We start from the raw sequence: 21,150 nt of genomic DNA, 5'->3' as shown, positions 1-21,150 counted from the left end.
GTGCAGTGGCGTGATCTTGGCTCACTGCAACCTCCGCCTCCCGGGTTCAAGCAATTCTTCTGCCTCAGGCTCCCGAGTAGCTGGGACTACAGGTGTGCGCCACCATGCCTGGCTAATTTTTGTGTTATTAGTAGAGACAGGGTTTCGCCATGTTGGCCAGGCTTGTCTCGAACTCCTGAGGTCATGATTCACCTGCCTCAGCCTCTCAAAGTGCTGGGATTACAGGGGTGAACCACTGCGCCCAGCCAAAAATGGATGATTATATGTGATTTAGATTGTTTTAGAGTGAATAAAAAATGTAAACTCAGTTTTCCAAGTATTTCAGGGCATTTTTTTTTTTTTTGAGACAGGGTCTCACTCTGTCCCCCAGGCTGGAGTGCAATGGCATAATCACAGCTCACTGCAGCCTAAACCTGGGCTCAAGTGATCCTTCCACTTCAACCTCCTGGGTAGCTGGGACTATAGGCATACACCACCACGTCCAGCTAATTTTTTGATTAGCCGAGGCCTCACTTTGTTGTCCAGGCTGGTCTCAAACTCCTGGGCTCAAGCAATCCTCCTGCCTCGGCCTCCCAAAGTGTTAGAATTACAGGCCTGAGCAGCTGCGCCCGGCCCAACTTTTATCATAGTGAAGAATTATAGGAATTATCTGAAGAGACTGCTCACTGTATATATTCCTTGGGGGTGGTAAGAGTTTTTTTTTTTTTTTTTTTTTTTTTGGTTTATGGAATGAAAATCCAGAGGTTAGGAAACAAGATTTATGTAATTGATCTGATCATTGCAAAGTCTCTCTAAGGTCTTTTCTTGGATGAAAATAAATTATAAATGTAGCACTCAACATTTATTTGATAATGTTCCTCATTGCAGTATGACTGAACTTATAAATTATTTGTGTTTTTTTTGGTTTGTTTTTTTTTTGAGACGGAGTCTCGCTCTATTGCCAAGGCTGTAGTGCAATGATGTGATCTTGGCTCTGCAACCTCCGCCTCCCAGGTTCAAGAGATTCTCCTGCCTCAGGCTCATGACCAGCTGGGTTTACAGGCACCCATCATCATGCCTGGCTAATTTTTGTATTTTTGTAGAGACAGGGTTTTGCCATGTTGGCCAGGCTGGTCTTGAACTCCTGACCTCAGGTGATCCACCTGCCTCGGCCTCCCAAAGTGCTGAGATTACAGGCGTGGGCCACCGTGCCCAGCCATAACTTATTTATTCTCACTACATTTTTATAATCCATGGGATATATGCTTCAGGATTCCTCCTGCTATGTTTCTAATGTATTGCTCTTTTTATTTATTTATTTTTAAAATTTGTTTGGTAAGATTGCTAAAAGGAAGTAGGATTATTGTCCTTAGAATATTATAAACCTTTCTTTTTTTTTTGAGATGGAGTCTTGCTCTGTTGCCCAGGCTGGAGTGCAGTGGCACGATCTCTGCTCACTGCAACATCTGCCTCCCAGGTTCAAGAGATTGTCCTGCCTTAGCCTCCTGAGTAGCTGGAATTACAGGCACGCACCATCATGGCTGGCTAATTTTAGTATTTTTAGTAGAAGTGGGGTTTCACTATGTTAGCCAGGCTGATCTCAAACTCCTGACCTCAGATGATCCACCCGCCTCAGCCTCCCAAAGTGCTGGGATTACAGGCATCAGCCACCGCATCAGGCCCCATTCTCTTTCTAAAGGAAAAAAATAGAAACAAAAAGTAAATCCCTTTGTCAAAACACTATGAGGAAAACAACCCAACAATATGAGTACCTAAGATAATTAGATGACTTTTGCTGGGCGCGGTGGCTCACGCTTGTAATCCTAGCACTTTGGGAGGCCAAGGCAGGCAGATCACCTGAGGTCAGAAGTTCGAGACCAGCCTGACCAACACAGAGAAACCCCGTCTCTACTAAAATACAAAAAAATTAGCTGGGCGTGGTGGTGCATCCCTATAATCCCAGCTACTCGGGAGGCTGAGGCAGGAGAATCGCTTAAACCTGGGAGGCAGAGGTTGCGGTGAGCCGAAATCACGCCATTGCACTCCAGCCTGGGCAACAAGAGTGAAACTCCATCTCAAAAAAAAAAAAAAAAAAAAAAAAAAAAAAATTAGATGACTTTCATGCATTCAACAAATCAACAAATATGTATGGATTGCCCTACTATATGCATCAGACACTGTGCTAGGCTCCGGGTATAAACAAATCAAATATGGTTTATGCCCTCATCGATTTTATGATCTAGTGAAAGACACAGACAAAAAGCAATTAAGGAAAAAAGTATACACACATACACACACACACAATTAGAGAGGGTAATAGGAGGGAGGAGAGGAAAATTACTTTAGATTAAACAGTCCAAGTAGCTTTTTTTGAAGCAGTGGCATTTGACTTCCAATGAATGAAAAGAATCCAGCCATGCAAACTGTTGGGGGAATAGTGGTCTGCTGAAAGGGGCACAGCTTCGGCAAAGGCCTCAGGTGGAAATAGTTTCAAAGATCAGAAAAACCAACATGGTTAAAGTATAGTGACAGAGAAGAATAGTGAGGAATGAGGCTGGACAGAAAGATGAAGGAGACATCATGCAGAGGCTTGACAGACATGGTAAGAGGTTTAGGTGAGAACGCATTATTTTCAAGTAGAGTAGTGCCTTTTTTTTTTTTTTTTTTGAGACAGAGTTTCACTCTGTTGCCCAGGCTGGAGTGCAGTGGTGCGATCTTCGCTCACTGCAACCTCCACCTCCCGGGTTCAAGCGATTCTTCTGCCTCAGCCTCCCAAGCAGCTGGGACTACAGGCACATGCCACCACGCCTGGCTAATTTTTGCATTTTTAGTAGAGACAGGGTTTTACCATGTTGGCCAGGCTGGTCTTGAACTGCCTAACCTTGTGATCCACCCGCCTCAGCCTTCCAAAGTGCTGGGATTACAGTCGTGAGCCACCATGCACGGCGAGTAGTGCTATGTTTTAAAGCATTCCTCCAACTGCTGTGTGAAGAATGGATGCCAAATTGACAGTAGGACAGTAATTTGGAGGCTATTTGCAGTATTCCATTGGGATATGATGATAACTGAGACTGGCTTATTAGAGAGAGGGAGAGGGAGGGAGGGAGGGAGAGAGAGGATTATGTACCTTAGAGGTAGAATCAACAGAACCTGCTGATGCTGATGAAGCAGACATGTGGTATGAAGGAAAACAAAGAATCAGAGATGACTCAGGGGTTTAGCTTGAGCAACTGAATGCATACCAATTATTAAAATGAGAAGGATAGAGAAAATGCAGAGCAGGTTGTTTGGGAAGCATATGCCATGACAGAGTTAGGTGTGCCAAAGGTTTATCAGGGGAATAATACCTGTGTAGGAAAAGGGACAGAAGCAGAATTGTGCAGGGGGAGTTTGCAGATAATGATGTAAACCTGACAAAGACTCTGCCAGCTCAATGGAGGGGTTCTGGAGCAAAAAATGCCGGTTGAAGGGGTTCTGTGTTAGACTAGACCCATGAACTACCACCTTGCTCATTCATTGGCTGGAAACCTACCCAAGAAGAGTATGACTTAACTACATGCCAAAAAGAGTGTGACTTTGGCTCTAGAGCTGAGGTAGACCCTAAAGCCAGTAACAGCTAGAGACTCTCAGCCAACCACACTCCTACAGCTGGGCAGCAGGTCCTTTCTTGAAAGCGGATCTGAACAGCACATCTCCCGGTCTCCCAGAGTGAACAACAGGCATGAGAAGATCAGCAATTTAATGTTAGACAAAAGAGGGACAGGCTGGGTGCGGTGGCTCACGCTTGTAATCCCAGTGCTTTGGGAGGCCGAGATGGGTGGATCACTTGAGGTCAGGAGTTCAAGACCAGCCTGGCCAACATGGTGAAACTCTGTCTGTACTGAAAATACAAAAATTAGATGGACGTGGTGGCAGATGCCTGTAATCTCGGCTACTCGGGAGGCTGAGGCAGGAGAATCACTTGAACCCGGGAGGCAGAGGTTGCAGTGAGCCAAGATCGCGCCACTGCACTCCAGCTTGGGCGACAGAGTGAGATTCTGTCCCCCCCCCAAAAAAAGAGGGACTAAGATAGTTAATTAGATCATTAATTCATCAAATATGTATTGACCTTCCACAACAGGCCATCCAAATAAAAATGTAGATGGTTAAAGATAGTCTAAATTTCCTAAGAGAAGTTTGGACTGGAGATATTTGAGAATTTTGCATATACTGTACATGGTACGTATATGGTTTATGGACTGGCTTGCACCACCAAATGAAAGAGGAGATTGTTCTTCACTTGGAGAAGTGTTACTTCTCTAGAGATTGTTTGGAGGCAATTTGGGTTGTCACACTGACTGCAGGGACAAAGGAGACACTACTGGCACTTAGTGAGTAGAATCTAGGAATATAAAACATTGTGCAATGCACGGGAAATCCTGCTCAATGAAGAAATGTCTCACATAAAATACCAATAATGCTTCTGTGAAAAAAATTTGCTGTGGACAGAGAAGAGGTCCCAGAACCAACCCTGGAACATTCTATCTTTTAGAAGTTGGGTAATGGAGAAGAAGATAGCAAAGAGCCTGAAAAGGATTATCTAGAAAGGTAGAAAGAAAACCAGAAGAGAGTGGTGTCAGATGCTAAGAGAGGAAAGTGTTTCGAGAGGGGAGTCAGAAGCAAACAGTGCTGCTGGGCAATTGAGTAAGATGAGGAAAGAAAAGTGTCCACTGAAAGGTGACCTTAATAAAAGCAATCTCATTAGCCAGGCATGTGGCAGGCACCTGTAATCCCAGGTACTTGGGAGCGTAAGGCAGGAGAATTGCTTGAACCCAGGAGATAGAGGTTGCAGTCAGCCACTGCACTCCAGCCCAGATGACAGAGCAAGACTCTGTCTCGAGGAAAAAAAAAATCTGCCAGGAACAGTGGCTCATGCCTGTAATCCCAACTACTTTCTTGAAGAAAAAAAAAAATCTGCCAGGAACAGTGGCTCATGCCTGTAATCCCAACTACTTAGGAGACTGAGGCACTAGAATCACCTGAACCTGGGAGGTAGAGGTTGCAGTGAGCCGAGACTGTGCCACTGCACTCCAACCTGGGTGACAGAGCAAGACTGTGTCTCAAACAAAACAAAATAAACAAAAAATTTAATAAAAATAATAGGCCGGGCGCAGTGGCTCACGCCTGTAATCCCAGCACTTTGGGAGGCCGAGGCGGGTATATCACAAGGTCAGGAGTTCAAGATCAGCCTGGCCAAGATGGTGAAACACCGTCTCTACTAAAAATACAAAAATTAGCCAGGAGTGGTGGTGGGTGGCTGTAATCCCAGCTACTTGGGAGGCTGAGGTGAATTGCTTGAACCCAGGAGGCGGAGGTTGCAGTGAGCCGAGATTGTGCCACTACACTCCAGCCTGGGCGACAGAGCAAGACACCATCTCAAAAAAAAAAAAAAAAAAAAAAAAAAGCAACTTCAGTGTACTGTTGGAGAAAATGGAAGCCAGACTAGTATAAATAAGAGAAAAAGAGAGGTGAGCAACCAGGGGAAGGAACTTTTTCAATGAATTTGAACAATAAGCAGGGAAATACTTTGGAGGGGGATTTGGGGTCAAGGAAGAGATTTTATTTCCAACATTACATTATATAAAGTATGTAATTACATATAGAAAAGTTGAAAGAATTTTGCAGTAAAATCACTAAATTTTCTACTTAACATTTTACTTGGCTTGCATTATCACATTTCTTTATCCATAAGGAAGGGGATTTTTAAAAGATGGAAGACAGTCGTATAGCATGTTTGTATGCCTAGAATGTGATTCTGTAGCCAGGGGAAGATTCATCACATAGGAAGGAAAGGCAATAGCCAAATAAAGGAATGAAGTCCTTGAGAAGTGAGGGGAATGGAATTCAGAGTAAAGGGACTGCCTTTTGTTGTTACAGAAGAAAAGAAAGAGGACCTGGGTACAGAATCATGAGTGTTTGTGGATTTGATATCAGGAAGACGTGGCAAACACTGCACTATTGCCTAACAGCCAGACCGTCTTCTTCCTCGTTAATAGAACCCAAAATTTGGTGTGGGGGTAGCAGTGTGTCCATACTTAGGAGATTAGTTGTAGTTTGTGTAAGCCAGTCATGATGACTGCATTCCTCTTTCTTTGCCAGACACTAACTTTCTTATCATACCTTGTACCAGGAGAATGGTCATATAACCTATTTCTAGTCAATGGAACTTTAAGGCTTGTTTGCTGGAGCTGGTGGGCGGGAGTGGGGTGGTGTGTGGGGTGGCTCTGTGACAGTTTTTCCTTTGCTAACAAAAGGAGAGGGAACTTCTTACATAAAAGGTTCTTTTGCTGCCTCCGCACATCCCCCCATCCCCTGTACCATGTGTTTCAATTTCTTTTCTTTTTTTCTTTTTTTTTGAGACGGAGTCAAGTGATCCTCCTGCCTCAGCCTCTCGAGTAGCTGGGATCACAGGCGCCCAACACCATGCCCAGCTAATTTTGTATTTTTAGTAGAGACACATTTCACCATGTTGGCCAGGCTGGTCTCGAACTCCTGACCTCAGGTGATCTGCCCAGTTTGGCCTCCCAAAGTGCTAGGATTACAGGTGTGAGACACTGTGCCTGGCCCCGCCCCACTTTTTTTTTTTTTCTTATACAGATGGGGTCTCACTTTCTCAGTCCAGAGGGAAGTGGCCAATCATAGCTCACTGTAACCTCGAGCCCCTGGGCTCAAGCGATCTTCCCACCTCAGTTTCCTTAGTAGCTAGGACTACAAGTGCACACCACCACACCCGGCTAATTTCTGCATTTAATTTATTTTTTTGGTAGAGATGGGGGTCTCAATGTGCTGTTATGCCCAGCTAATTTTTTTCTTTTTCTTTTTGTAGAGATGGGGTCTTGCTATGTTGCTCAGGCTGGTTTCGAACCCTTGGCCTCAAGTGATTTTCCTGCCTTGGCCTCTCAAAACACAGGAATGCAGGTGTAGGCCACCATGCCCAGCCTGTTTCCTATTTCTGAATGTGGTCATGACTCATGATGTCAGGAAGTATGCTAGCTGTCTTTCAACCTGAGGCAATAAGCTTGAAGATGAAAAGTCAGAGCTGAGGGATGCAGAGAGGCTATGATGATATTACTTAGCAGCTGAATACAGGGCAAAAACTGCCTCCTACAGGTGTATTTCTTTTTTTTTTTTTTTTTGAAACGGAGTCTCGCTCCGTCGCCCAGGCTGGAGTGGCACGATTTGGCTCACTGCAAGCTCCGCCTCCCAGGTTCACGCCATTCTCCCGCCTCAGCCTCCCCAGTAGCTGGGACTACAGATGCCCACCACCACGCCCAGCTAATTTTTCTGTATTTTTAGTAGAGACGAGGTTTCACCGTGTTAGCCAGGATGGTCTCGATCTCCTGACGTCGTGATCCGCCTGCCTCGGCCTCCCAAAGTGCTGGGATTACAGGCGTGAGCCACTGCGCCCGGCCAGGTGTATTTCTTTATCATAGAAAAATAAACTCCAATTTATTGAAGTCTTTGTAGCCAGTTTTATGTCACTTTAGCAGAATATAGATACAGAATACAAAGGAAGTATGGTGGCTATTACTTTTTTCCTGTTGAATACCTCTTCCCAGCTTTATTCTAGTCACAGACTCTATTCTCCAGGCTATAGGAGTGAATACCTGACCCAAACAGGACTTAGATTCTTCCTACTGAGAATTTGAAACTTAATTGGGAATACCCAAAGACAGAAGGAACTAACGTAATGACAACTTCCAGAAAGAAGGCCGAAGATCTCCAGCCCCTAGGATTTGTATCCTACTCAAGATCTATCTACGAGTTACTCCATTAGCCTCTCAATAAATCTCCAGCTGGAGCTGGTTTCTGTTGATTTAAACCAGTGGTTCTCAGCCAGGGAAGATTGTACTCTTCAATGGATATCTGGCAATGTCTGGAGATATTTTTGGTTGACAACTGGCAGTGGGTGTTAGTGGCATCTAGTGAGTAGAGACCAGGGATTCTGCTAACATCCTGTAATGCACAGAACAATTCCCCACAGCAAAGACTTACTCGGCCTCAAATGTCAATAGTGTTGAGAAATCCTGCTTTAAAACAAGAGTTCCTTAACTGATACAAAGAGGTTCTCAACAAAGCTGACTCAGGGTCCCCTCTGAAATGAGTGTGAAGGAAGAATGGGAGGTTTGAGGAGCAAGGAAAGGTATGGAATGGTCATTATGGGTGTGGGAAAGAGAAAAGTGGAAAGTTGCTGGGTGGTACTTAGGGTCTGAGATTGATGACCGTGAATTTGGAGACATAAGTCCAGTGATTTTTCTCCTGCAATGTAGACAAGAAGAAGGTATATGTTGGGTTCATCCAAGGTTGGGTTTCTGTCAGGTGAGAGCAGCAGAGGGAAAGAAGGGCAAGGAAGTTGATATTTGTATGGGAGTGATTTTACTGATGAACCAGAGTAATTAAGTTGGATAATGGGGAGGGGGGCAGGAATGATGAGATAATTGATGGGATCAAGTGGATCCAGGAAACAGCCTTATTGGTACCCCTCAGAGGTTGTCAGAAAACAGAATTTCAGGCTTCCTTGTAGAGCTACTGAGTCAGACTTTGGATTTATTTTATTTTTTGGAGACAGGGTCTCACTCCTGTCACCCAGGCTGGAGTGCAGTGGTGCCATCACAGCTCACTGCAGCCTCGCCTTCCCAGGCTCAGGTGATTCTCCCACCTTAGCCCCCCAAGTAGCTGGGACTACAGATGTCTGCCACCACACCTGGCTAATTTTTTGTACTTTCAGTAGGGACAGGTTTTGCCATATTGCTCAGGCTGGTGTCAAACTCCTGGGCTCAAGAGATCCACTTACCTCAGCCTCCCAAAATTCTGGGATTACATGCCTGAGCCACCATGCCCGGTTACATTTTAAAACATTTTGTTTTGTTTTGTTTTTTAGAGACAGTGTCTCACTCGGTCTCTGTCACTCAGGCTGGAGTGCACTGGTGTGATCATAACTCACTGTAACCTTGAAATTCTGGGCTCAAGCAAGTGATCATCCTGCCTCAGCCTCCCAGGTAGCTGGGAATACAGGTGTTCAACACCAGACCTCTGGCTAGGATTTATATTTTAATAAGTTGCCGAAGTGACTTATATGCACATTAAAGATTGAGAAGCCATGCATTACAGGATTTGATGAAGGTAAAGAATTTCTGCACTGAGAATACTGAAAATATGATCCTGGGTGAATTATCTAGTCCAGATGTAATTTTTTTTTTTCTGTAGGGGGCCAAGAGCCATACAGTTTCTGTCACGACTATTTAACTCTTCCATTGTAGTACAAAAACAGCCTGAGAAGATAGATAACACATACACAAGACGGACAGATGTTGAAAGTTGCTGTGTTCTAATAAGACTGTCAATAAAAACAAGTAATGGCAAGTAATGGGTTGATTTGACCCAAGGGCCATTGTTTGCTGATCCCTGATCTTGACCTTGATAAAAACAACAACACAACAACAACAACAGTAAGTCTTAGCTCCCAGGAAAAGTTTACCCTGAGTTTTCTAGTTCTGACTACTTACTATCTCTTGGGAGTAAGTATTCTCTCTCTTCCCTTTTTTTTTTTGAGATGGACTCTCACTCTGTCACCCAAGCTGGAGTGCAGTGGTGTGATTTCAGCTCACTGCAACTTCTGCCTTCTGCATTCAAGTGATTCTCCTGCCTCAGCCTCCTGAGTGGCTGGGATTACAGGCATATGCCACCACGTCTGGCTAATTTTTGTATTTTTAGTAGAGATGCGGTTTCACCATGTTGGCCAGGCTGGTCTTGAACTCCTGATCTGCCCGCCTCGGACTTCCAAAGTGCTGGGATTACAGGCGTGAGCCACTGCACTCAGCCCTTCTTCCCTTTTCTTAACACAATGAAGAATTTGATTTTGTAACTAATTGGCCAGTTGATGTTCTGCAGGATCCTAAAAGAGGAAGTAAGAAGGGAACTGAAGTCTTAGAAAGCCAGAATGTCCTCCAAACCATTTTTTTTCCCCTAGAAGTACCAAGAGATGCAATATGGGGCAGAGTTCGTGTCAGCTGGTTCTCTGGGGTTGTTTCACTTTTATTTTCTTCTGTCTTCCAGCAAACACATTTTGAGTTTCTCAGCTGAGCCAAAGGAAATCAAGAAATCTCCTGAAATCATGGAAATCAAGGAATCAATTACTTACACCAAGCTGAGCAAGAGACAACTTGAAGGCAGAGGTAGCAGTAATCAGACAGGGTTACCAAGGTAACAGGGCAGAAGTAGGGGCGAGGTGGGGAACAGAAATAAAAGCTATTGGACATCTCCTCACTAGGACTTTATTTTTATTTATTTATTTATTTATTATGGGTTTTTTATTTTTTATTTTTGGTGTTTCTTTGTTTTGTTTTGTTTTTTGAGATGGAGTCTCGCTCTTGTTGCCCAGGCTGGAGTGTAGTAGGGCGATCTCAGCTCACTGCAACCTCTGCCTCCCGAGTTCAAGTGATTCTCCTGTCTTACCCTCCTGAATAGCTGGGACTACAAGTGCTCACCACCACGCCTGGCTAATTTTTGTGTTTTTAGTAGAGACCGGGTTTCACCATGTTGGCCAGGCTGATCTCCAACTCCTGACCTCAGGTGATCTGCCCGCCTCAGCTTCCCAAAGTGCTGGAATTACAGGCATAAGCCACCGCATCTGGCCACCTTTCTAGTACTTTACATGTATCATTGGAATCCTTAAAGTTAGTTCGGCATTATTATCCCCAGGTTACAGGTGGAGAAACGGAGACCAATATATTATTAGACACTAATAAAGCACTTTGCGCCAGGCACCCTCTGCTTTACAAATATAAACTTATTTAATCCTTACCACAGCTATATGAGGCTTGAACTATTGTTGCCTGCATTTTACAAGTGGGAAAGCTGCGCTTTGAAGAGAGGGGTTAAGTGACTTGCTGGAGGACATTAGCTAATATGGATGGAGTTGGGTTTTTAATCCAGGTGGACAGGTTTCATTGTTCACGCTCTTAACCACTATACCTCCCAGATTCACTCTTTCCAGACTTGAACAACTACTCTCTAGAAAATGCACCAGGCCTAGAGTTAGGGAACTAACTCAAAACCAGGCACATGTAATAAGCAGTAGAGCCAGGGTTGGGGTCCAATTCTGATGCTAAAGCTTGTGTATTTTCCCTTGTCCAAGGTAGTGACTATGTTCTTTTTTTTTTTTTTTGTCTTAATTAGTATTATAGAACAGTTGGAATACACAAGGTAGTGACTATGGTTTTTGTTGTTGTTGTTGTTGTTATTGCTTTTTGTTTTTTTTGAGACAGAATCTCACTCTGTTGTCCAGGCTGGAGTGCAATGGCATGATCTTGGCTCACTGCAACCTCCGTGTCCTGGGTTCAAGCGATTCTCCTGCCTTAGCCTCCTAAGTAGCTGGGGTTACAGACATGCACCACCACGTCCCACTAATTTTTTTGTATTTTTAGTAGAATGGGGTTTCACCATGTTGGTTAGGCTGCTTTCAGACTCCTGACCTCAAGTGATCCACCTGCCTAGGCCTCCCAAAGTGCTGGGATTACAGGTGTGAGCCACTGCACCCGGCCCATGTTCTTTAGATGTCTTTCCCACCAGGAGATTCTCTGTCAGTGCTAAACCTTCAAGTTTTAGTTTTACTTACTGTTATTATTTCACCACATAGGTTCATTTTATTGAGCTGAAAGCTTACAAAAAAAAAAGCTGCCCTGCCCATGTTACACTTATTCGTTCCCATGCACTCTCTTGAGTATCCACAAGTGCTTCCACATAACTGGTTTCCCCCAACAAAGCACAAAGGGTGATGCTCCGAAAGCATCTGTTGTTCCTAGCAGCAAGACTTTCAATGCTGGGGTTTTATTTATTCTTTTTCTTTTCTTTCTTTCTTTTCTTTTTTTTTTTTTTTCTGAGACAGAGTCTCACTCTGTTGCCCAGGCTGGAGTGTGCAGTGGCATGATCTCGGCTCACTGCAACCTCAGCCTCCCAGGTTCAAGCAATTCTCCTGCCTCAGCCTCCCAAGTAGCTGGGACTACAGGCGTGCACTACCACGCCCAGCTAATTTTTTTGTATTTGAAGTAGAGACAGGGTTTCACCATGTTGGCCAGGCTGGTCTTGAATCCTGACCTCAGGTGATCTGCCCGCCTTGGCCTCCCAAAGTGCTGGGATTACAGGCATGAGTCACTGTGCCTGGCCACTTTTTATCTTTGAAAGTGTTTTATTTCAATAGTTTTTGGGGTACGGGTAGGTTTTGGTTACATGGATAAGTTCTTCAGTGGTCATTTCTGAGATTTTAGTGTACCCGGTCCCCCAGCAGTATACACTGTACCCAATATGTAGTCTTATATTCCTCACCCTTCTCCCAACCTTGCCTTCTGAGTCCCCAAAGTCTATTATATCATTCTACCTTTGTGTCCTCATAGCTTAGCTCCCACTTATAAGTGAGAACATATGATAATTGGTTTTCCATTCCTGAGCTACTTTACTTCGAATAATGGCCTCCAGCTCCATCCAAGTTGGTGCAAAATACATTATTTTGTTCCTTTTTATGAATCAGTAGTGTTCCATAGTGTATATATAACACATTTTCTTTGTGCACTTGTTGGTTGCTGGGCACTTAGGTTCGTTCCATGTCTTTGCACTTGAGAATTGTGCTGCTATAAACATGCATGTGCAAGTATCTTTTTCATATGATGACTTCTTTCCCTTCAGGTAGATACCCAATAGAGGGATTGCTGAATTGAATGGTAGTTCTACTTTCAGTTATTTAAGGAATCTCCATACTGTTTTCCATAGAGGTTGTACTAATTTACATTCCCAACAGCAGTGTAAAAGTGTTCCCTTTTCACCACATCCATGCCAACATCTATTGTTTTCTGACTTTTTTGTTTTGTTTTGTTTTGAGGCAGGATCTCACTCTGTCACCCAGGCTGGAGTGCAGTGGCGTGATCTCAGCTCACTGCAACCTCCGCCACTCGGGTTCAAGCAATTCTCCTACCACAACCTCCCCAGTAGCTGGGAGTACAGGCATCCACCACCACGCCCAGCTAATTTTTGTATTTTTAGGAGAGATAGGGTTTCACCATGTTGGCCAGGCTGGTCTTGACCTCCTGGCCTCAAGTGATGACCAGCCTCAGCCTCCCAAAGTGCTGGGATTACAGGTGTGAGCCATCGTGGCTGGCCATTTTTCTCTATTCTATTCCACTGGTCTATGTTCCTGTTTTTATGTCAGTGCCATGCTGTTTTGGTAACTATAGGCTTTTTTTTTTTTTTTTTTTGAAACGAAGTCTTGCTCTTGTCCCCCAGGCTAGAGTGCAATGGCACAATCTCGACTCACTGCAACCTCCGCCTCCTGGGTTCAAGTGATTCTCCTGCCTTAGCCTCCTGAGTAGCTGGGATTACAGGCGCCTGCCACCACACCCGGCTAATTTTTGTATTTTTAGTAGAGACGGGGTTTCACCATGTTGGCCAGGCTGGTCTCGAACTCCTGACCTCAGGTGATCCACCCGCCTTGGCCTCCCAAAGTGCTGGGATTACAGGCGTGAGCCACCATGCCCGGCAGTAACTGTAGTCTTGTAGTATAGTTTGAAGTTGGGTAATGTTATGCCTCCAGATTTGTTCTTTTTGCTTAGTCTTGCTTTGGCTATGCGGCTCTTTTCTTGTTCCATATGAATTTTAGGATTTTTTTCTCCAGTTCTGTGAAGAATGATGGTGGTATCTTGATGGGAATTGTATGGAATCTGTAGATTGCTTTTGGCAGTGTTGTGGCATGTGTTTCCATTTGTTCCAGAAGGGAGTATAACTGCCTCTGCTGCACATGACTTCACAAAGGGAGTGGGGAGTAGCAGGCAGCAGCAAGCCTCACCCAGCTCCCATGCAGTTGGCAAGGCTGGTCTTGCTCCCTCAGTGCCCTGTTAACAGCACTGAGTTTAGATCCAGGCAGTCTGTGCACACTGTGTCCTGAAACCACAGCTTTCAGGTCATGCCCTTCCCTATCTGCTGGTAAGGCTGAGCACCCAGCATGTATGCTTGTGTCTCCTGCACACTTCTCGCTTGCCCACTGGTTTCTGCTCAAGGGAGTTCATCCCCACTCCAGATTATATCATAAAATTCAGTTGGGAGCTTCTTTCACCCTGGGACCCCTCCCTGAGTTTGTTGGCTGACTTCCCTGAGGGCCCCTGTAAGATACAGTCAGGAATGGCTTCCCTCCATTCACGATAGAGACTGGGAATGCCTACAAGGCACTTCCCACTACTCCTTCTACGTTTATTTATTTCACGCCACTCCCTAAATCCATTCTGGCTCTGAGGAGGGTTAAAGCCTTCTCCTGTGGACTAGATGTTCAGATTCCCTGGTAGGAATGAGTGCTTGGAGGAACACTCTCCCCCTCTCACACTCTGGGAACTTACAGTTTTTCACCTGTCTCACAGAGTAGGCTGCAGCCTGCTGCATCTTTCAAAGGGTCTGTGGATTCTTTCCCAGCTAATTTTTAAAAAGCTCTTTTTGTAGAGACAGGCGTAGGCCAGGTGCAGTGACTCATGCCTGTAATCCCAGCATTTTGAGAGGCTGAGGTGGGAGGATTGCTTGATGCCAGGAGTTCAAGACTAACTGGGCAACATAGTGAGACCCTATCTCTAAAAGAAAAGCGGGGAAAAGACGGTTTTAGTTGACTGAAACCAGGACAAACATAAAGAAGGTCTCCCATTCAATTTATCTGGTTCTAAAAGCAGCTTTTTCCAATTGTGCACACAAATGAACTGTTTTAGGCAAGACAGGGTCTTGCTATATTGCCCAGGCTGAAATACAGTGGCTCTTCACAGGTGTGATCCTACTACTGATCAGGAAAGGAGTTTTTGACCTGCTCTGTTTCCAACCTGGACCAGTTCATGCCTCCTTAGGCAACCTGGTGGTACTGAGACGGGAGGCAGAACTCAACTCTGCAGGCAGGGCTTTGTCACCGGACCAAATTGAGAACGAGCTGAAACAGGTTTGGAGCAGAAGCACCTCCCCATAAGACACGCCCACCAGTGTGCCATGTCAGTTTACCATTGCCATGACAACACCCTGAAGTTATGGCCCCTTTCTGTGGCAATGACCTGACAACTTGGAGGATACCACCCTCATTCTAGAAATTTCTGCATAAACTGCCCATTAATTTGCATATACTTAAAAGTGGGTATAGGGCCAGACACAGTGGCTCATGCCTAGAATCCCAGCACTTTAGGAGGCCGAAGTGGGTGGATTGCTTGAGGTCAGGAGTTCGAGACCAGCCTGACCAACATGGTGAAACCCCGTCTCTACTAAAAATACAAAAATTAGCCAGGAGTGGTGGCGGGTGCCTGTAATCCCAGCTACTCAGGAGGCTGAAGCAGGAGAATCACTTGAACCCAGGAGATGGAGATTGTAGTGAGCTGAGACTACACCACTGTACTCCAGCCTGGGTGACAAAGCGAGACTCTGTCTCAAAATAAATAAATAAAAATAAAAATAAAATAAAATCAGTATAAACAGGAATGCAGAACTGCCTCTGAGTTGCTGCTCTGGGCACATTGCCTACAGGGTAGCCCTGCTCTACAAGGAGCAGTAGCTCTGCTGCTGCCGTGTACTGCGGCTTCAATAAAAGTTGCTGTTTAACACCACCAGCTCACCCTTGAATTCTTTACTGGGTGAAGCCAAGAATTCTCAATTTTGGCGCTTTCCTGTCCTGCATCAGTCTCCCGCTCCTAGGAGTTCACCCTTTTTTGTTTGTTTGTTTGTTTTGAGGCGGAGTTTCGCTCTTGTCGCCCAGGCTGGAGGGTCCTCTTCTCCTGAACCTCAAAAAGGAGCTTAACCTTGAGGCACTGATCTATGTATGTGGATGAGAAGTGTTAGTAAAGATAATTGAGGCCAGGTGTGGTAGTTCACGCTTCTAATCTTTGAGAGGCTAAGGAAGGCAGATTGCTTGAGTCCAGGACTTCGAGACCAGCCTGGATAACATGGCAAAAATTCGTCTCTACAAAAAAATGCCAAAAAATTAGCCAGGCGTGGTAGTGTGTGCTTGTAGTCCCAGCTACTTGGGAGGCTGAGGTGGGAGGATTGCTTGATCCTGCGAGGTTGAGGCTGCAGTGAGCTGAGATTGCGCCACTGCACTCCAGCCTGGGCAACAGAGGGAGACCCTATCTCTAAATAAATAAATAAATACGATTGGGTTGAAATCTAGAGATCTAAGTTATAGTCCCAGTTCAGCCACTAATCTGAGCACGGTTAACATTTATTTAAAATTTACAATGTGCCAGTCACTTTTTAAATTAATTTGCTATGCTGTAAGTAGGAGGGTACTATTATTATGTTCATTTTACAGACAAGGACATGGAGGCAGAGAGCACTTAAATAACTGGCAAATTATACAGTTAGGGGCACACAGAGTCCAGTTGTGCAACAGAGGCAATTGGCTTGTAGTACTTCCTGATAACAGAAGCTTTCATTGCTAACACACTATGTGGCAGATTCTGTACTGTGTGTTTTTGTTTGTTTGTTTTTTTGTGGCACAATGATCATGGTTCGCTGCAGCCTCAGCCTTCTGAGCTCAAGTGATCCTCCCGCCTCTGCCTCCTGAGTAGCTGGGACTACAGATGTGCGACACAGCACCTGGCAAATTTTTAAATATTTTCTTCAGACTGAAACATCATTGTGTTAAAGATAAAAAAGAAAAAAATATTCTTGTAGAGATAGGATCTCACTGTTGTCCAGATTGGTCTCAAATTTTTGAGCTCAAGCCATCCTCCTGCCTTGGCCTCCCAAAGTGCTGGCATTACAGGGTGAGTCACCGTGCCTGGTCTGTACTGTTTTCCTGGCAATGTTATCTCATTCAATCTTCGTGAATAACCCTAAGGTAGATATGATACCAATTTTTCAGGTGAAAAAAACTAATCGGCAGAATAAAACTTCGTAAACAGCCTGTGGCTCCAAAAGCTTCTGGAAGGCTCAAGCTACCCATGTGCATCTTTGAGCCTCAGTTTCCGCATCTTTAAAATGAGGGGCTTGGAATAGATGTCTGTTCTCTGGGGCAGGATGCAGAGGAAAGAGCTGTCTGCGAATGGGCGAGAGAGAAGGTGGGTAAATACAGTTAAACCACAGTGACCGAGGGCCCAGCACAACGGGGGTGGGTGCGGTTACAAATGCCGGTAAAATTCCCGCCAAGGCGGAGGATGGGGGTGTCAGAGCCGAGCGAGGCCTGTGGGCGAGAATAGGCCTGACAGCCATTCTCCGACCCGCGTGGGCGCTGCAGGCGCAGGCCAGCGGCCAAGGGAGAGGCGATCCCTGGGGCTCTGCCCGGGTCTCGGGACGGCACCTCACCCGCGCAAGTCCTGCTCCACAGGCTTCCCCGGGAAAGCTAGGGAAGGAAGAGGCGCGGCCTCCCGAGCCCGCATCTCAGAGCGCCACGTCCCTCCTGGCTCAGCCTCCCCCAAGGCTCCATAGCTTCGGCGCTCCCCACCGCCCGCCTCCAGGCTCCCCGGCGCGGCCTTGTCCCTGCTCCCGCCAATCGGCGTCGTCAGCAATCGCGAACCGGACCAATCAGCGGCCGCAGGGTGTGGGAACTGTCGCCATGGCAGCCAGGAGGCGGGCACGCGCGGCGGGAGGAGGGGCAGAGCGGAGCTGTGGGCTGGGGGCTGGAGGACAGGTTTGTTCGCTGGACGCAAGCACCAGGCGCAGCCTCGCTCGCCGAGACCCGGCCAGGTAAGGCCGGTGGCCGCGCGGTAGGTGCGGAGCAGCGCGGCGGGAGATTGGGGGTGAGGGGGTCCGGAGATAAGGCTCAGGTCTTCGCCTGCCTTGCCAGAGCAGAGAGGATGGCGGGGGCCGTGCAGTGGGCTGGTCACCCGCGGGGAGGTTCCCTCTGCTCCACTCGCAGCTGGGCACCCGAGCTTTCTTCGGGGTCGAGGAGGGTGGCTGGCTCTTGGCGGGGAGCAGGAGAGGGTAGGTGCCGAACCGAGACCATGGCGGGGTCCCGTCGGGTTTGGGCAGGTCGATGGGCGAGGGGGTGCCCACTAGTGAGGAGGGACACCCACCAATTCCAGGCGATGCTCCCCTGCGCTGCTCAGCAACGCTAGGCCCGGTGATCCTGCTCTTCTCCGGTCTGGTTAAGCCGGCAACCTCTGACACTTAGGAGAAAGTTAGTGTCAGTCGTGAGATCCTTTTCCCTTAAGTGACAAATTAGCTACGAGATGAACTCTTTTGGTTTTAGGAGATGAGAAACAGTACTTCCTTGTTGCACCTGCTAAGTGGTAACTCTGTGAGCAAATATGGTTATTGTGGTTGGTGTTTGCAACGGTCTTAGATGACAATTATTTTACAGTATCAAATGACTGGGAGAGAGAGGGAAAGAGGGAGAGAGAGGGAGAGAGAATATGAGGGAATGAGAATGAACGGGAACCATTATGATTTTTGAGAGACAGAACCTCTTGAAATTCTGTGTCCACTAAACTTCTAAATTGAATAATGTACATTTTATGCAATTGAATAAGCTAGTGCTACCATCTAAGCCTGCTACTAAGGCTCTGTTAAATCCATGGGCGAATATGAACACTAAAAGATATTACCTTGGTTTAAAAATAGGAGAGGTTAAATGCAAGTATTTCTGATAGTGAATGTTGTTTGAGGGAGATTGTGGACTTTCCCTATGGGAAAGTTTAAAGAATTGATGAGATAGGTGCTTTAAGGAATGTTCTTGTTTTTTGAAACTTGAATAAGTTCAACAAATGTTGAACAAATATTTCAACAAATCTTCCTCAGCTAATAGGGTCAAAAATTAAAATTCTGGAAATTTAGAATTAGAAATGAAATCTCAAATAATGTCACTCTCATAATTAGGATGAACATGGAAACTTCCATTTCTCATCGTGGTCTTCAAGCTCTCCATGATTTCATCTACCTTTGTAGTAGGGGGTCAAATTTTTTTTTTTTTAACTAGACAATTTTAGAAATTTAAAGGAGTCAAAAATTTATTTCTGTCTCCATATGTTTACTCATGCTCTTCTCTGTCTATCCAAATTTTACCCATCTTTTTTTTTTTTTTTTTTTTTTTTGAGAAGGAGTCTCACTCTGTCACCCAGGCTGGAGTGCAATGGCCCGATCTCGGCTCACTGCAGCCTCCGCCTCCCGGGTTCAAGGGATTCTCCTGCCTCAGCCCATCGAGTAGCTGGGATTACAGGGACCCACCACCACAGCCAGCTAATTTTTTGTATTTTTATTAGAGACGGGGTTTCACCATGTTGGCCAGGCTGGTCTCGAACTCCTGACCTCAGGTGATCCACCTGCCTTGGCCTCCCAAAGTGCTGAGATTACAGGTGTGAGCCACCGTGCCTGGACGACCCATGTTCTAAGAGTCGAATCTGTCTGTGTTGTGTTTACCTTTCTTTGCTCTCCCAAGGTACATATTGTTCATATCACGTATTTTGTATATATCCTTTCAGCATGCTTTTTGCCAAGTTGGTTTGTGCTCTGTAACAGTTGAGATAAAATGCACAATTAAGACAATTAAGGTACTTTTCAAGACACTGTTAATTATGGGCACTAATATCAACATCAATTCAGATGTCTTTTTTGTTTTGGGATATGTTATGAGTCTCTGAACACATACTAAACTAATTTTGCATTACTTAGAATAATATTTAAATTGCTTTCCACTTTCTAACGACCTTTTTGAAGGCTGGGGTCTACAAAATACCCTTTTGAGTACTGAGTAGCTGGCAGAATCAAGTGCAGGATTTAAAAAATGTATTGAAAATAATCCTTTAGGCCGGGCATGGTGGCTAATGCCTGTAATCCCAGCACTTTGGGAGGCTGAGGCGGGTGTATCACTTGAGTCCAGGAGTTCAAGACCAGCCTGGCCAACATGGTGAAACCCCATCTCTACTAAAAATACAAAAATTAGCCAGACATGGTGGCAGGCATCTGTAATCTCAACTACTCAGGAGGCTGAAGCAGGGGAATCGCTTGAACCGGGGGGGCGGAGGTTGCAGTGAGCCGAGATCGCGCTATTGCACTCCAGCCTGGGCAACTAGAGTGAAACTACGTCTCAAAAACAAAACAAAAAACAGGCTACTAACAATTTCAAATAATTTATTCAAGGAAAAACTTCAATCACTTTCATTATTTTCAACCAAAATTTTTTTTACAACCATGATGTGGTGAAAAGTATACTTAGTTAGAATTTCATGGCCAGATTCCAGTATTGGCTCTGCCAAACGAACTTGGCCAAGTCAGTTAACTTCCTTCTGTATTTATAACCTTTTATAAAAGTAGGGCTGAATTAGATTACAGTAGTCCTCCTTTATCCTAGAGGGATATGTTCCAAGGGTCCCAATGGATGCCTGAAAGTACAGGTAGTACCAACCCTTATATACGCTATGTTTTTTGCTATACATACATAATAATAAAATGAATAAATAACAGTAATACACTGAAATGAAAGTTATATGAATGTGATCTTTCAAAATATCTTGTTTTACCTCAGGTAATTGAAACTGCAGAAAGTGAAATCGCAGATTAGGGAGGACTACTGTACCTCCAAGATTATTTCTGATCTTAGAATTCTCTGATTCTAAAATCCTAAAGTAGCCTAATAGAAGTTCAGATAGTAGTTACTTGATTTTATTTTTGGCAGAGCATTTTTTTTTTATTTGAGACAAGGCCTCGCTCTGTTGCCCAGGCTGACTGGAGTACAGTGGTGTGATCATGGCTCACTGCAGCCTGGAACTGTCAGGCTCAAGTGATCCTCCTACCTCAGCCTCCTCAGTAGCTAGGACTAAAGGAGCATGCCACCACACCCTGCTAATTTTTAAGTATTTTTTTGTAGAGAGAAGGCCTCACCATGTTGTCCAGGCTGGTCTCAAACTTCCAGGCTCAAGCGATCTGCCCGTCTTGGCCTCCCGAAGTGCTGGAATTACAGGCATGAGCCACTACACCTGGCCTTGGCAGAGTTTTTTTTGGCAGTGTATTTTAATTATCTGAAGTACAGTATATGTAAATAATAAAGAGATTATAATTTTAATAATATGTTTATTGAGTGATACAGATCTGTTTTTCGTAAGCCTATAATCTAGGATACTCCAACCCATTGTTAAGACTGGAAAAAAAGGAGATATAATAGTTTCATTGATGAGTGTCCTTTTCTACAGATGTAGA

The 21,150-nt window shown here is 45.1% G+C and overlaps 1 protein-coding gene across 22 annotated transcripts in view; it reads left to right on the top strand.

The window, feature by feature from the left end:
• Nucleotides 1–13,817: 13,817 nt before the first annotated feature.
• Nucleotides 13,818–21,150, top strand: part of NUCB2 (nucleobindin 2) — a 57,099-nt gene continuing 49,766 nt past the window's right edge. For 5 of the 22 annotated variants that reach the window (XM_054525879.2, XM_024255732.3, XM_063728141.1 and 2 more), the window contains exon 1: nt 17,570–17,703. The gene's annotated coding sequence lies outside the window, so the exon portion shown is untranslated. Of the gene's footprint in view, nt 13,990–14,807; nt 14,975–16,750; nt 17,941–21,150 lie in introns of those variants that run through there. The other 17 variants (XM_054525907.2, XM_063728142.1, XM_063728146.1 and 14 more) reach the window with 10 other exon arrangements.

The sequence above is a fragment of the Pongo abelii genome, chromosome 9 (assembly GCF_028885655.2).
Source record: "Pongo abelii isolate AG06213 chromosome 9, NHGRI_mPonAbe1-v2.0_pri, whole genome shotgun sequence".
NCBI lineage: Eukaryota > Metazoa > Chordata > Mammalia > Primates > Hominidae > Pongo > Pongo abelii.
Note: the sequence above shows the minus strand (reverse complement) of the source record. Positions and strands in the feature narration are given on the sequence as shown.